The sequence below is a fragment of the Mus pahari genome, chromosome 13 (genome assembly GCF_900095145.1).
Source record: "Mus pahari chromosome 13, PAHARI_EIJ_v1.1, whole genome shotgun sequence".
NCBI lineage: Eukaryota > Metazoa > Chordata > Mammalia > Rodentia > Muridae > Mus > Mus pahari.
In genome coordinates this window covers 14,061,328-14,079,599 of record NC_034602.1, presented here as the reverse complement: position 1 = coordinate 14,079,599, position 18,272 = coordinate 14,061,328, and the positions used below count along the sequence as shown (strand labels likewise).

General features: G+C 39.0%; 1 pseudogene; it reads left to right on the top strand.

The window, feature by feature from the left end:
* Positions 1-1,321: 1,321 nt before the first annotated feature.
* Positions 1,322-1,871, top strand: LOC110330865 (annotated as a pseudogene).
* The last annotated feature ends 16,401 nt before the right edge of the window (positions 1,872-18,272 follow it).

Sequence of the window (18,272 nt, the reverse complement as noted above, 5' to 3'; positions counted from 1 at the left end):
AAAATTATATTCAGGTTCTCAGTGCTCAGTTTTAATGTGTTATATGCATTAATACTTCATAGGTACAAGTTTTAAAACTGACAGACACAGCATTAGATATCGCAATTAATGCAACTCAACTTGTAAATAAACAAATCAAAAAGAGTGTCATGAAAGACAAAAATTTAATAACCAATTAACAAACATAACTAAGTTTTATTAATTATAAACAGTACAATTGTTTGATCATGGAACGGACATATTTAATACAATGGATTAGTGAGGATTTCCTGACAAGAAATTAACATAACTTTACACTGAATTAGTATAACCTTGTAAAATCTACAAAAGAGGAATGAGATAACATGGTGCTCAGAAAGAGGAAAACATCCTATACACTAACAAGAAATAGTTGTTTTATAGACATGAAAGAGAAACATAACATAAACTTCTATGGCAGTACAACAGATAAGACTAATGAAACAAGCAGGAACCTACTTACAAAGTATCCTTCCCATACTGTTAGAAAAATTATTTTAATGACCTTGTGGAAAGAATAAAAAAATACAGTTTGTACTTTTGAAAATAGCTTATTACTGATTAGTGGGAAGGACAGTGAGTAGCTTCATCAAGACTGATGAAACAAAAGTATGTCCAAAGGCTATGCTGCCATCCAGGTAAAAGATGTAAGCAAACTGGTGATGATGCACAAGAAAGGTACTGAAATCCAAAGTAGGATAAACACTAACTTGGGAAAGAGGTAAAACAAACAGAAGGTGCTAGGATTTTTTTTCCAGCAATTGGAAGATGGACAAATGCCACAAAGTCACATGAGGTAACAGACCTCAGTGGAGAGATTTATTGAGTGTTGAGATGGATATAGAAAAGGCTTCCTATGGAAGATAAAGAGAGAGTAACCCATGAACGCAGGGACTTTAAAAGATATGGCACATATACATCGGGAGCATATGCAATGCACAATGACAGTGGAATTATGCTGCATTTAGCAGCTGGTGATGATGAGACTGCTGATGCTGGATCACTAGGGAATAGGGGAAGCACCTGATTCTGGAATGTGGGTGGTTCTCAGTTTGCAAACAGGAGGATTCAAAAGTTTCCTTACTGAAAAGAAAAAAAGAATTGACAATAGCTCAAATGAATTAGGACGTAAAAAATGAGTACTGCTTTGCTAAGGTTGTAAGAAAAGGAAAAAAAAAACCGTATATTTAGTTTGGTGTGTCTAGGAGATATTAATGTAATAAATTTTTACCTGACAGCTCTAGACTTCAAGAATGATATTTTGTCCTTTCTGTTCAGCCATTCTCTAGTACAGGAGGCAACCATGGCACCCAGCCAGAATGGCATGATCTTGAAACCCCACTTTCACAAGGCTTGGCAGCTGCAAGAAGACAATTGGTTCAACCAGCCGGCACACAAGTTCTGCAGGTGCAAGGCCCGGCAGGCGAAAGCACACCACATTGTCCCTCGTCCCACATCCGGTCCCATCAGGCCCATCGTGAGGTACCCTACAGTTAGATATTACAACAAGATCCGGGTAGGCAGAGGCTTAAGCCTAAAGAAACTCAGGGTGGCTGGTATCCACAAGAAAATAACTCGCACCATCAGCACCCAAGGAGGCGAATCAAATCCGTTGACTCACTACAGGTCAACTTGTATGCCTGAAGGAGTACTGCTCCAAGCTCATACTTTTCCCCAGGAAGCCTTCTGCTCCAAAGAAGGGAGATAGTTCTGCTGAAGAACTTAAATTGGCCACCCAGCTAACAGGAAAAAGGAAAAAGGAAAAGGCCAGAGGCATCACAGAAGAGAAGAACTTCAAGGCTTTTTCCAGGGCGAAGGAACCTGCAGAGCAAGATGTTGAAAAGAAAAAATAATGCAGCCGGGCATGGTGGTGCACGCCTTTAATCCCAGCCCTCGGGAGGCAGAGGCAGGTGGATTTCTGAGTTCGAGGCCAGCCTGGTCTACAAAGTGAGTTCCAGGACAGCCAGGGCTAAACAGAGAAACCTTCTCTCTCGAAAAACCAAGAGAGAGAGAGAGGGGGGGGGGAGAGAGAGAGAGAGAGAGAGAGAGAGAGAGAGAGAGAGAGAGAGAGAATAATGTGTGGTTAGAGAGTTGCAACAAATTTTCCATAAAGCAAAAAAAAAAAAAAAAAAGTGTTTTGTATTGTATGGAGGACGCTGTGTCTGTGCGTTGTCAATGGTGTGACTGGAACCATAAGGGCCGAGATTGTTCAGAACTGAATAAAAAATGGAGAGAAGATGGCAAGGAATAGAGTTTGTAACAGTGCTTGCACTGAATGGAGGACATAAAGAGAGAATTTGCAAAAAGTGAGTATGAGGGCAGACAAAGAAGCAGGAGGGAAATGGCAGACCCTGACTGTTATTGATCAAGGGGAAAATGGGCAAGTGGGAGGTGACCATCACAGTCACTTATATCGAAAGGTCAGGTCAGATAAGGCATTGAAAGAAAACCCACTCATTTTATTTTGGAAGAAAACTTTCTGGTCACCTTTTTTGAAAATTTTGTCAGTAAAATTTGTTGGCCCTGTCCAGACTGTGTTGAATGAATAGTGATGTTTTTGTGGTCCTTTGCTGGATGCAGGCATTGACTGCAGTGAAGAGGGCTGCCCATCCAGTAAGGCACATTGCAAGGGAGAGAGAAAAAAAGCTTTAAAAGATGTTATTTATGTGTTTGTTTGTTTGTGTGTTTGTTTAATATTATATTTGAGAAAGGGTTTTTCTGTATAGGCTTGTGTGTCCTAGAACTCATTCTATAAACCAGAATGGCCTTGACTCAGAGATCCACCTTCCTATGATGGAACTAAAGGCATGTGCCAGCACAACTGGTTGTTTAAATCTATTATTCTATCTTGTCCCAGGAGGACAGATGGGAAGAAAAATGTGGCCAGAACATTATCTGTGTAGCATGTATTATAGAAAATTAGAACATCTCAAATCCTATCTAGAGGACACGCTTGCATACATAACACAAGCCTGCTGCTTGCCTCTGGGTTTGTCCTTTCCTCTTACATGTGTCTGGTACAGTGGCCTCCCTGAGACAAGAGGACAAGGGACACACTCACCCACTCTAGTGCTTAATGAGCAGACTTTCATGTTAACTTTCACCATGGACCTCACGTACTATATATGTGGAAGATAGATAGAGGACAAAGAAAAGCACCCCCTTGCTTGAGACACTGTTATCAGTGGGTTTTATCACACATAAAATTTAGTCATTACTAATAAGATTGCCTTCTAAAAATAAGAGCTTCAACTATGTAGGTAAGTTTGTGCATTTTGTGACAAAGTGAAAGAACTTTTCCTGCAGTTGCCGCTACTTAACATTCGCTATGTCAGCAGAAGGTATTTGTACACACAAAGGAAGAAGCCTGTGCACGGAGATTTCAGGCAACTGACAAGTGTTAGAAATAGTAACAATGGAAACTATGAAGTGACCCAAGCAGAAACAGGGAAGGTCCTCTTTTATTACTGTGAAAAGAACAGTTGTAAGTATGACTGAGGGAATTAGTTAAAATCACTTTTTAGTAATATAAGCTTAATAATGCTGATTTGTAACTTCTTCCCATATATTTTATTTTTAAATATCTGAAAAATTGATGTCCACATCAATAGATCACCATGTAGAACACACCCACATCAAAATTAGAATAAGGTCATCTTTATTTAAGCCTTGTACCATATAACCTTCTTCTCTTTCCCAACACTAGTTTCTAACACAGATCAACCAGTTATTGAAATTTTATTGAATACTACTATCCATTTTACAGCCTTCTGTGTCTGACTCACAATGTTCAATATGCTTACATGCTTTATTCATTTTGTAGTTAAATTTCTTAATTTTCTTTGCTATTTCATAATTTATTGTATTAATGCACAGTAATCCATTTGATATTCTACTATAGATAGACTTCGATTTTATTTTCTACTTTGAGCTATTAAAATTTCTACTGTGAATTCTTAAATTCTTATTAAATTCTTATGATTATTATTAAATTAATTGTGATTAAAAACTGGCACCAAATCTGTACTATTCCCACCAGGTTGCTTAAGAGCCCCCAAATTACTTCAGATACAGACTAACTCGATATTAAATGAGGTATTTAGATTATCTGTCAACTTGACACTTTTAGCAATCAAGCATCTCCACCACCTGCCCCAGGGACCTGGCAACAGCAAGGTTATTACTAGCTGCCAAGATATATAATATATAATATAATAATACAATATATTCCCACTGTCGCCTAGGGTTGCATAGCCTCCCTGCTCATGTGCTACACCCCCTTATAAAAGGCCAGCCCCTCCTCTCCACACTCTCTTCTTCCCTCTATCCTCATCCAGAGGTATGGATCCTCTGTATACCCCTGCACCAAGAAATCCCTCACATGAGATTTGTCACATGGTGTGACTTTATGGCATTGGTTGCATAGACCATACAGACACAACCACGAATCACTTGAAAAGAGAGTCTCAATGAGACAATCGACATTGCATCAGCCTGTGGGCATATCTATATAAGAGTGTTTTAAACTAATGATGTGAGAAAACCTAACTCATTATGGGTGGCACCGTTTTCTAGGCAGGGGCATCCTGACTGTGTCAGTACAGAAACTGACCTAAGCACAAGCAAGCAAGCAACAAAAAGTATGTAAGCATTTGCTTGTGATCTTGAATATGGATGGGACCTGGCTAAAGCCTTTAAAATTCTTCCCACCTTGATTTCTCTGCTACCATAGACCATCACCTGAACTTGTGAGCTACATTAAACCCTTTCTTGCATAAGGGGGCCTTCAGGAGGCAGAAGCAAAGGAATCTCCGTGAGTTCAAAGCTAGCCTGGTTTCAGGATAGGAGGGCTACATAGAGAAACCCTGTCTCAGATCAGATAGATTAGATAGATAGATAGATAGATAGATAGATAGATAGATAGATAGATAGATAGATAGATAGATAGATAGATAGATAATGATAGGTAGATAATAATAGATAGATAGATAGATAGATAGATAGATAGATGATAGATAGATAGATAATGACAGATAGATAGATAGATAGATAGATAGATAGATAGATAGATAGATAGATAGATGATAGATAATTTGACCGTTATAAAGTGCTCTGACATATCACTGTATTTTTATTTGCATTTAGTAATTAACAAAATGACAAAACACCTTTTAAGGTATTCATTGACTAAAAGATAAGATCTTGTAAAATAATGAAAGTAATTGTTTTATTAATCATTTTATTGATTTACATTAACCCCTTCCCAGTTACCCCTCCACAACCCCCTCATCCCATCCTGCCTCTCTCCTCTCCTCTTTTTCTCTACGAAGGTGTTCCTATGTGGGGCAGTGGGCTATAAAAGGTAGTCTGGTTGCAGTTGAGCTAAGACTCGAAACAGTCAAAGACCCTGAAGGGGTACTCTGTTCCTGGGCACCAGGCCCCTGTCACATAGGTAGAGTCACCATATCCCCCCATAGATAGGTTTGTGGCCTTCAGTCACATAGGAACAGTTCTCCAAGCCCTCCCACATGTAGATAAGGTATCCCCAAGCCCTCAGACCAAACCAATAGGAAGTACCTATTGTCAGACGGTGACCCACCCCAAAACTGTATGTAAGGAGCCTGTCCAGAGGGAATAAAGTGTGTGAGAGTTACTCTGTCTCTGAGAGCTTCTGTCACAAGCGCTGTAACTCTGACAGCGCCTGGGGAAGAGATCTGCTCTCCCCAAAACTGCCACCAGAAGCTCCCCACACTCCTCTCTGGCTAGTCAGCCTGGTACCAGCTCAGCCTGGCCCGACTCAGCACAGAGGGACTGGTGCAGCTTCTTGGAGCAACTGAAGCTGAAGCAGCAGTGGAGACTGAGGTGGAGGCAGCTGCAGCAGCTGAGGCGGCGGAGGCGATTCCCTCTCCCTGCTCATGTTCTCTCTCCTTTGCCTGAACCCTCACACCTGGCCTGGCCAGAGATCTCTGTGGACAACCTCTATTACACAAGCCCATACTCCTCCAACCACTTACCCACTCCTGCCTTACCATTCCCCTACACTGGGGCATTGAGCCTCCACAGGACCAAGGGGCTCCCCTCTCATTGATGTCAGACAGGCCATTCTCTGCTACATATGTATCTGGAGCCATGGATCCCTCTTTGTACACTCTTTGGTTGGTGGTTTAGTCCCTGGGAGCTCTGGGTGTCCAGCCAGTTGATAGTGTTCTCCTGTGGGGCTGCAATCCCCTTCAGCTCCTTCAGCCCTTCCCCTAGCTCTTCCATTATGGTCCCTGGGCTGTTAGATGATTGGATGTAGGATCTGCATCTGTATTGGTCAGGTCCTGGTAGCACCTCTCTGGAAACAGCCATACAAGGTTCCTGTTGCCAAGTGCTTCTTGGCATCAGCAGTAGTGTAGGGTTTGGTGTCTGCAGATGGGATGGATTGCTAGGTGGGGTGGTCTCTTGGATGGCCTTTCCTGCAGTCTCTGTTCCATTTTTTTTTTTTTGTCCCTGTCTTTCCTTTTGACAGGAGCATTTCAGGGGGCCATGCCTATCTACTGGAGGTGGTCTCTACAGGTTGTATCTCCCCATCGTTGGGTAATTTGGCTAAAGTCATCACTGTTGGGTCCTGGGAGCCTCTTGCTTCCCTGGAGTCTGGGAATGAAAGTAATTTTTTTAAGTTGTCTTCTTTTGTTATTAACATTAATACTTTTTGTATTGAATATGAAATATTTATCGGTTATTGGTGTTTCAGACACTAAACTCCTATCATTATTACTTAATTAATGGTGTCTTTAGGTGAATAGAATAAACTAAATGGAGTTCAAATGTATTAATCCTTCTCTTTATGAATGGTGATTTTTGCACCATGTTAAGTAGTGTTTTTCTCTGCTAAAATGAAGGCTATTTTAGCTAGCATTATTGTTTTTAGAAATGTTAATGTCTTCCATCGGTATTAAATAACAGTCTACCTGAGTCATTTCCCTGTATATCATAATTTAATGGACAGATATTCTTTTATTCTTTTATTTCCATAAGGCATCATATTGATCAATTACCAATTAATCAAAAGCTCTTCAACTGATCATTTACATAAAATCTAGCCTTTTTTTTTTTTTTTTTTTTTTTGAGACAGGGTTTCTCTGTATAGCCCTGGCTATCCTGGAACTCANTTTTACATAAATAGTTTGGTTTTGGCTATTTTTTTTTTTTTTTTTTTTTTTAGATCCCAAACATTGCACTTCCAACATGTCCCTATCTCCCAAAGTCCAAAGTCCCTTTCCCCATCTCTCCACCTCTTCTCCTCCCAGGATATCCCCAAGCCCCAATCCTGAACCATCAATTCTCCACCAGATTAGCTACATCTCCTCCCACTGAGGCCAGACAAGGAAGACATGGAGACTGAGCTCTGTGTCTGCCATGTATGTGCCAGGGGTCTCCTTCCAGACTATGCATGTTCTTTGGTTGGTGGTTGAGTCTCTGATAGCTCCCTGGGGTACAGATTAGTTGATTCTGTTGGTCTTCCTGTGGGGTTCCCATCCATTTCTGGGTGTTCAATTCTTCTCCCTACTCTTCCATAAGTGTCTCAACCTCCATCCATTGTTTGGCTGTGGGTATCTGCATCTGTTTCAGTCTGCTGCTGGGTAGAGCCTCTCATAGGACAATTATGCTAGGATCATGTCCACAAGCATAACAGAGTATCATCGATAAAATCAGGGACTGGTGCTTGTCCATGGGATAGGTTGGGCAGGTTAATGTTTAACCTTTCCTTCAGTCTCTGCTCCATCACTGCATTTCTTTTAGACAGGACAAATTTTCAGTCGAAAACTTTCTAAGTGTGTTAGTATCTTATCCCCCCACTGGACATGCTACCTTGCCACAGGTGGTGTCATCTTCAGGTTCCATTTCCCCTTTGTTAGACATCTTGGCTAAGGTAATCTGCATTGACTCCTGGGAGCCTCCCCTATTCCAGGCCTCTGCGGTTTCCTTGAGATTCTCCCCTTACACTCCTGGCAACTGCAGATTTCCATTCTCTGACCCTCTTGGTCTCTCTCCAGTCTTTCCCAATTTCTGATCCTGACTTCCCTTTCCATCCCCTCCTCTCTTCCACCTAGTTTCCTCCCTCCTTTTGCCTCCTATGACTATTTTGATTCCTTTTCTAAGTGGGATTCAAGCATTCCCACTTGGGCCTTTCTTTTTATTTCTTTGGGTCTGTGGGTTTTATCATAGATATTCTGTACTTTATGGCTAATATCCACTTACCAGTGTAAATACCATGCATGTTTTTTTTGCATCTGAGTTACCATACTCAGGATGATTTTTTTTTCTGCTTCTATCCACTTCCATGCAAAATTAATAATGTCATTGTTTTTAATAGCTGAATACTATTCCATTGTGTAAATAAACCATGTTTTCTGTATCCATTCTCCACTTTAGGAACATCTGGGTTGTTTCCAGTTTCTGGATATTATGAATAAAGCTGCTTTGAACATAGTGGGGCACATACCCTTGGGATATAGAGGTATGTCTTGTGGGTATATATCACTGAGAAGCAATATAGCTGGATCTTCAGTAAGAAATATTTCCAATTTCTGAGAAACCACCAGATTGATTACCAGAGTGACTGTCTTTTGCAATCCGTCTAGCCATGGAGGAGTGTTCTTGTTCTCTAATCCTTTCCAACATGTGCTGTCCCTTGAGTTTTTGATCTTAGCTATTCTGATTGGCATGAGGTAGAATATCAGAGTCCATTTGATTTGAATATTCCTAATGGCTTTAAGTGCTTCCCATTCAAGATTCCTCTGTTGAGAATTCTCTATTCAGTTCTGTACCCCCCCCCCCTTATTTTTTCTTATAAAGGCAAACATCTAACTGAGGTTGGCTTACAGTTTCAGAGGCTTATCAGCATGGTGGGAAGCATAGCTGCCTGCAGGCAAATATGGTGCTGGAGGAGCCAAGAGTCCTTTATCATGATTTGAAGGCAGCCAGAAAGATACTGTCCTGTGTACTGGGTGGAGCTTTAGTACAGGACCTCAAAGCTAACCCCAACAGTGATGCACTCCCTCCAACAAGGCCACACCTACTCCAACAAGGTCACATTTTACTAATAGTGGCACTTCCCATGGGTCAACTGGGTTATTTGTGTTGGTAGAGTTTAACTTCTTAGTGGAAAGGTATTGTTTAAACTTGGTTTTATCTTGGAATACCTTGGTTTATCCATCTATGGTGGTTGGAAGTTTTGCTGGGTAGTCTGGGCTGGCATCTGTGGTCTCTTTGGGTCTGTAAGACATCTATCAAGGATCTTCTGGCTCTTAGAGTATCTGTTGGGAAGTCAGGTGTAATTCTGATAGGTCTGCATTTATGTTCCTTGGCCTTTTTCACTTAGAGCTTTTAATACTCTTACTTTGTTCTATATACTTAGTGTTTTGATTATTATGTGGCAGAGTAATTCCTTTTCTGGTCTAATCTGTTTGGTGTTTTGTAATCTTCTTGTAAGTTTATGCCCATCTCTTTCTTTAAGTTAGGGACATTTCCTTCTATGGTTTTGTTAAATATGTTTTCTGGCCCTTTGAACTCAGAATCTTCACCCTCTTCTATTCCTATTATTCTTATGTATATTCTTTTCATGGTGTCCCAAATATCCTGGATGTTTTGAGTTAGGAACCTTTTAAATTTTGCATTTTCCTTGATTGATGTATCTATTTCTTCTATGGCATCTTCTATGCCTGAGATTGTCCTTCCTTATTCTGTTGGTAATGCTTGTGTCTGTAGTTCTTGTTCTTTTCCCTTGGTTTTACATCTCCACGGTTATCTCCATTTGTGTTTTCTTTATTACATCTAGTTCCATTTTTTTTTTTTAGGTCTTAGACTGCTTTATTCATTTCCTTTACCTATTTTATTGTATTGTTTTTCTGTATTTTTTAAAGGGATTTGTTTGTTTCCTCTTTAAGGGTTTCTACCTGTTTGCCTGTGTTTTCCTGTATTTTGTTAAAGGAATTATTTATATTCTCTTTAAAGGCCTCTATCATCTTCATGATTTGGGAATTTAAGGCCAGAATCTTGCTCTTCAAATGTGTTAGAGTATTCAGACCTTGCTGTAGTAGGAGAGCTGGGATCCGATGGTGCCAAATTGCATTGGCTTCTGTTGATTGTATTCTTTGGCTTGCCTTTTTCTATCTGGTAGCCTGTGATTTCAGCTGGGTTGAAGTATGCCTCTTGGGAGGAAGGTGAAGTCGTATGTGACAGGTTGGAGCAGGCCTCTTTGGAGGCAAGCAGTGCTGTGGGGGTTGTTCTGTGCACCTATTCACAACTGCTACTGGTGTAGGTGTGGATATGAAGACACTAGAAATTGAATGGATGATTATTTTTTAAAGTAACAGCAGTCTACACAAGTAGAGAACACAAAGAAAACATTCATTCTTGCATGACTTAAGGCATTAAACACACCCAAAAGAACATCCTTTCACCATGCTCAGATACAGTAGAACCAAAAATAGGGCCGCCACATACCCTGGAACTACTCTAAGCCAATTTACCTGTGTATGTTTATTAGAACATACCTAAATCAAACACAAAAGTCCAACTGTTGCTTTTATCTTCTTCTCATACATATATCATGAATGCTGTGTCAAGAATTTTTATTTAGGCTTATTTAAACAGACTCTGGTTTGTCTACAGATGTTCTTTTTGCCTCTGATACTAAAAAGATGCAGTTGTCCAGAAAGCATTTTTTTGAAAGAGTATACATGTGCACAGGCAAACACACACACACACACACACACACACACACACACACTTGAAATTCTCCAACCAGCTAATGCATAAGGCATAGAAGAGTCACCTTCATTCCTCATGATGAAAGTGTACAGAGAACAATTCATAGTCAAAATTTAGATCACCCAGGATGATTAAACATTTTCACGTCCCCTACAGTATATTTCCAGTTATTTCCACTAAGGTAAACTAGATTCTCTACATCATTACGTTTGTTCTCTTGCATGCCTATGTACACATGTACACCCACCCACACTCACATGCATGCATACATACATACATACATACATATTCCATCCTTATGACATGGCACCCTTAGGACTTTTACTCACTATGGCTGAATTCTCACTTCAAAATTCTAAAAATTAGAACTTCAAAATATTCTAACTTCAAAATACTAGATTAAATATTTGAAACATGGAATGGAGTGACCTAAGCCACATGTGGTTGTTTGAAACCCATATAGTTCAGTCTCAAACATAACAGTCTTTATTTTCAGATGGTCCTTCTAATTTTTGGTACCTTGTCGCTGAACAAAATACCCATTGTCTCACTATCCTCACTTAGTTACCTCAGCCTTCAGATGAGGATGATACTTTTAAAATTCTGAAATTGGAGCAAACTGGAATTTGTTGGTTGGTTGGTTGATTGGTTCATTTGTTTTTATCTAAGGTTGATATATTTCAGCTGTTGACTTCATTGTCTCCTAAAGTTGTTGCACCACAGAAATAACTCACTTGGACACTACACCCCACCACTTTGTATTTTAAAGCTGTTTTACTCCACCACTCCCACGACAGTAGTCTATCCGCTCCTTCACAAGCTCCATCCTGTCTTCTCTTCTGACCCTGGTTTAGCCCCTTCTTCTCTTCCACCTTCTCAAACTTAGAGTAGCTGTGTTTTCACTTTAATTCATCTTACTCTTATCTTACATCCTTACTCAGCATGATTCCCCAAGCTTCTAAGCACGTCCATCCTAAAACTTACTCAGAAACACCAAAATGTTCACCCATATTCCTATTACCTGTGCACCAGTGATCCTCGGAAAGCATCTGTTGGCAGAATACCTACCATGCTTCTTCATTGTCATTTTTCCATATCCTTTGTTTACTCCTCTCTCCCCACTTCCACATGTGAAATTGTGGCACAATGTGCTCCCTTTCTCTCCTTCTCCCTCTCCTCTTACCTCTTCCTCTCTCTTCTCACAATGAAAGAGAAACAGGCATAATTTCCACTGTTAGCAATCAAGCCCTCCAAATTCAGAGCAGACGCACTTCCCCGACATTGTTTATTTTTTTCCCTCACCTCCTTAAATTGCAATGCAGATCCCCCAAGTTTGAGTACCTTGTGTTCACATTTCCCTAAATTCAATGTGCTTTTGCTCCTTCTTTGCAATTATGAAGACTAATTGATGATTCAGCTCAGACAGCCACAGTTACTCCCACATGGCCTAGGGGGCTCTCCAAAGAGAAGGTGAGCTGACTCCTACTGTCTGAATATAGAATAGGCTTCCTGGGATCAATCTTTTCTTTCATCCAACCTCAAATAGCCTCACACTGCTGAATCCTGACCTCTCAAAGCAGCCTTACTTCGTCTTTCAGCTTGGACCTTGCAAGTTTCCCAGTCATGATCCTTAATTCATCTAGGCCCTCCCATTCTGCTTAAACTAGCACAGTTATACTATTTTCATCAAAAACACATTAAGCTCTGAGGCTAAGGTGCCACTTCAGTGCCTATACAGGGGCAGGTGCCAGGAGTCAGGACTGTTCCACTGGATTCACAATATTTTAATCACCCTAAGACTTCAATGATATTCACCTAGCTCATGGACTTTTGGGAGTTCTAGCAGTCAAAGTTTTATGAAGTGTAGACCCCTTATCTGAGTCACTGTTTTTCCCTCTTGGTGGCCATTTTAACTTTAATAAAGTACATTATCAAACAGAATCACTTAACAGTTATTTAGTACATTTCTGGCTTGACTTACCTGGGGATGGGAGCAGGTGTTGTGACATTTATACTAAAGTCACATAAGCATCCCTTTCCCAGTATAATTCTATTTTTGAATATGTCTAAGTTAAACTTAAGGGTCCTTTTTTATGTATGTCTCTTGAATACAGTCTCAAGTTCCTAGCACATTTTATTTAGTCTACTTTTTTTGACCTAATTTCTGGGGATTTTTCTTCATATTATGAAAATTCTTAGTTACTTCAGTACCAATAGAATATAATTTTTCCAGTGTGCTTCTGGGGTATTTCAGATTGTGCCTATAAAACACTCCTAAATAGAGCCCTGTATAGTATATTGGGACTTCTTTCATTTCACATGAGTTTTATAAAACTTCAGTCATGAGTATTTACCAGAAATTTGACATTTTGTTTTAATTATTTAAATTAGAATGTAATGTGTTAGCTATCATTTAAGTATCTTTGAACCAAGTCTGTTTTATTGTACCCACCACCTTCTACTAAAAGACCTTAATTTGAAACATTAAATGCTAAAACCAGTAGAGGAAACGATGAGATATGAATGTTAAGATATAGGTTTAGGCAAGAACATTCTGATCAGTATGCCAATAGCTCATGAACTAATTAGCTTCAAGGACGAACAAATGGGAGAAAGAAGCTGAGTGGAACAACCCACCCAGCACACAGAGTGCTGGAAAAGCTTTACCAACTATACTTCAGACACACCATTAGTAACCAGAATTTATAAAGCACTGGAAAGCACACACACACTCACACAAACACACACACACACACACACACACACACACACACACACACTCACCAAAAACTGTCCTTCAACAAATACATTAATAAAATGAACATGCAATTCTCAAAAGAGGACATATAAATAACCAAGGACTGTTTTTAAAGTGAGCAACATTTCTAGTAATTGGATAAATAAAATTAAAAGTACTATACTCCTATAGTATAGCATCTCACCTGGGTTTGAATGGCCATCATCAGAAAATCTAGCATTGTAAGGTGTACATTGTAATAATTAATGGCATGCCCTATTCCACTGCATCAGCACAGTCTGAAGCAGGGATCTTTATTTGCAGGGAAATTGAATAAGGTTGAAGGAGTTTAAAATACCTGTTAAGGTTATAAACTAATACATATATAGGAAAAAACTAATGCCAGGTCTCTGATATGCAAAATGTACATTTAATTCGATAAAATATATACTCAGAGTGTTAGACTGATTAAATGTCTACAAATTGCTTTGTTTCTTAAAAAAAATCAGAAGCATAATGAAAAGTTATTCAAAAATAGATATATTCTGGTTACTTGTATCTAATCAAACCTAATAAATTTGAAACAAAAAACAAAAAATATTGGAGCTAGTAACTATCAGTTAATTTCTAGAGAGAGCAGCTTCACACACAAAATCCTAACCTTTCCTCTTGGCTAGCTAAAGATGCTTTCAAGAGATGCTAATTATTTGCTAATGAAATTAACAGACATATCTTCATATAAGACAATTTTAAGGGAAAGAGAGAGAATGGGAGGGGCTGTACATTTTGTACAGGGCAGCTAAGGTTTTGATATTAACTTTTAAAGAAAATGTGACTCTGTTCTTTGCTTTCTCCAGAGGTCGCCTGTAGGCCAGACATTACAGTTCTAAAATGACATAAGACGGCCTCATGAATAATTTGTATTCTAACTTTATGAACTTCAATTGCAAAGTTACACAGAATTTCCCAGCATAAAAGGCAGATCTAAGTAATTTACATTTTTGTCATGTACAAGAGGAAGAGATAAAGGGGTGTGTGTTATGTGGGGGATTTAAGTGAACCGTAGCTGTGCAGTGGGCAGTTGACATCCGTGCCCTGCTTAGTCTCGCTCAGATTACACCAGTTAGTCTCTCTGCATAAACTGTTTACTTTGCAAAGCACAACCCAAGAGGCAACATGAAGTATGTTAAAGAAAACTATCACTGTCTTGAATGCCAAGTGACTTGTTAACCTTGTCTCAGAAAGAATCATGATGTTTATATGGGTCTTTTCTCAGATGACTTGTAGAATCAAACCCATTTTAGATCTTAGCATCTTGGAGAAGTAAAGTATGAGTTTGCCATACTTTACAGCCATGTGCTCTCACTGGTCCAGCATGAAGCATTTGAAATCTGTAAAATTTCAGAAGTGGACTCTGTTTCTAATGATGTGAGCTGCACGTGTGCAAGAGACAGTCACATTTCTTCTGACATTACCATCCAGCCTTAACTTTAGCATATTTTTCCATTTCCACATGCCAAGAAAACTTAAATGTTATAGCTCTTGGCTTGTATAATTCCGTAGAAAACAAAATTTTATTGTCCATTTTTGATAACTCTAAGTAGCGACTTTCCTGTTGACTCTATTTTCTTCATTTGAAATAAAAATTTCTCTGTAGAATTTTATATCACTGTAACATTTAAGCTTTGCAATACTTCCTTTATTTTCCCAAGTAAGAAATAAATTAATCCAGGCATGAAATTGTGAGTGAAAATGTTTCTTAATACCCTGGAATATTCTTCCTTATGCAGTTTCTATTATCTCCAAAGAAGGTGTTCAAAAACACCATAGTGAACACCCTCAGGGTTGCAGATGGGAAAGCATCTGAACCCAGCTCAATGAATCTGGGAGATGTCAGCAAGGCCCATAAAGGAAGGAGGCTTATCTTCTTGCATCCATGGGGATTAACCTTTGGTTCTGCACATAGATATTTTAAACGTTTTAAAAACTATTCGTGAAGAAAATGTCTATTTTTATGTCTTTAAATTATTCTGAAAATTTTTCCAAATTTCAGTTTAAAAAGAACTGATAATGTAAAATATAAAGTAAACACATTCTGTGCATATGAGAGCAGAAAGTGAGGAATCCTTTCAAGTTCACTATGGGAAAATACCCCCTGCGTACCTCTTAGGGTAAAGAGATTACATGGTCCCTAGCCAGAGGGCTCTTAGTCCTTCCTCTCCCTTTGACTCAGTGATCAATAGATCTCAAAGCTTATGCAAAAGCCTGCAAAGAAACTGTTTGAAAGACAAAGTTAAGGAACTTTGAGTTTGCAAAAACTGCATAAATGCAACCTACATAGAAGCCAGATGGAAAACAATGGAAAGACTCAAAGGGAATAAAAGATGTTTGAGGAGAAAGACATTCAGATAATCCTCTCTAGCAGGAGCTTGGGAGAAAAGAACTGTGGAAACACAATGCTTACATTTTTAGAAATCAAAATAGAAAATATTAAGTGGCATTAAGAAGTTTGAGTCATTTTTATAAGACTACACATTACCCATCTTTTGGGAGAAAGAAGGAAGGAAATGTTTGTTGCACATCTTGATGCAGAAAGCTGGCCTTTACAATCACTTCACCACCGATCTTGGAAATCACAACATACTACAAGGGACTGTTTCAGAAAACTTCTCATTTTTAATTGTTAACATATACTTTGTCTTCAGTAAAGTAAAGGTTTCATATTGAATGAAGGTGTTTGCCAGCATTGTTTATCTTATTTAAGAAGTAGGAACTGATATTTAAGAAAAAGCATTGATCTACACTGGAAAAATTGAAAACAAGGTATCTATGAGACTTTTTTTTTTTTTTGGAAGAATCAAATGGTTTTTTTTTTTTTTTTTTTTTTCAGTTTTTCTTTCCTTCTGCTCTTCCCAACTCCTCCTTTCCCTCCTTCCCTCTTTATATAATCTGGATGCTATCACTTCTTGTTTATGAATTTTGATGGTGTGTCTAATAATCGCTCTTTTCTTTCTTTGCACTTTCAAACTTGTCCCATTGAACTTATCCAGTTCCCGGATTCAATTTGCCCATCTACTGCCATCTGCCTTGCTAAACGGACTCACACAGACCTCTTGTTTATGATGGATCCCTTCCTCCTTACTGGAAACTATCTGGACAGCAGATAATCATGAAGTCAGGCATTAAGCTAGTCTTTACGCGGAATGATGTAAAGAAAGCTAGAACCCTGTAATCTCTTCCCACATGTCAAGTTAGGCATAGCATTTAAATGAGAAGATGACCTGCCAAATGAGCATTTAATGCCTGCAATATGTTGCTTGGTTTTTGAAGAAGTATTGGTTGCTGTGGAGCGTTTGCCTGCACTGTGCTTCTATGCACTGAACAGCTTCTCCAAGACAAAATGTTAGAACAGAAGAAAGACTTTTTTTTAAAGTATGACAAACTTCAAAATCCTTTTTCTATATTGGTTGCAAAGAAGACGCAAGATATGCTTAGCTTAAACATGAACAGATGTAAAATATTCCCCATGCCTGTCTGTAATGGGAGTAACTATATTTTCACAAAATAAAATGTTTTGCCATGAAGTTCATGTACCTTCATTTTTATTTTTATTTTTTTGATAATTTAAATTTCTGATGCATTCAACTGTAGCAGACAAGTGCTTTAAAATACTATGGCCGTGGTAGGGTTAAGTTTTTTTATGACAGGAAAGCCATCAGCCAAGCACAAACTCTTAACTTCAAAGATAGAAATATTTAAACATCATTGGTTTCTGGTAGCATTATTAAGACTAATGCACCTTTCCAATGACTAAAGAAGACTTTCTGTCTATCTACATAGGAAAATATAATAAACATACTTTAAATTATTCTGTGCTTTTTGATGAAAATAAATTTTAAAATGCAAGCTCATTGACTCAGGGTTGAGTTGGACAAGAACTGATAGGAGTTTCTGAGTGTATTTGCTTTTCTAAGATTCTTCATTTTAAAAATGCAGTAGACAACTCAAGCTTTTCCAAAGTAAATGACTAGGCTTATTCCAAGTCCTGAAACTTACTGGAGGTGTGTGTGTGTGTGTGTGTGTGTGTGTGTGTGTGTATGCGTGTGCGTGTGTGTGTGATAGAGAGCAAGCCTGCTAAAATATTGTCTATTCACATAATCCTAAAGACTATTATGTAATTAATGTTATGCAAAAGGAACTGAACAAAACAAAAATAGATCTTGTAAAGAGGCCCTTAATGATTTGCAAAACCCCTCCCCCACCCAGAATACTGTGAGAGGGAGGCAACACAGGCAATGGGTATAAGCATGAAAAAGATGAGACGCATAGCGTTATGGACTTTTCCTTCTGGAGCATTCTCTAATGCATGACTTTTGTACTTTTTGTGCCTTCCATTCGCCAGCTGGAGTGATCTGGTGCCTGCATGAATGGCCTCTCCTGGGCTGTAAGCTGCTCACAATACATTTTGGTGAAATAATAGCATAAGATCATTTTAGCTGGAGCAGTTAATAACTGGTTAAGCGCCTTTTTCCTCCGTGGGCTGTTTTCATCTCCCCAAAGAAGTCACTCCCAACCCATCCCACTCTTCCTCCGTCTTTAACAATGCCTCAACTTCCTCCTGAAATCCCTAACCCCTACCCCAGAGCAAATGCCGAGACCCTAAATCTGTCCTTCTCTCTTTGCAAAACGCCATCTGATCCAGCTAAACCCGAGCTGACTGATGGGGGTAAAAGCGGACTGGAGAGCAGAGATGTGGCAG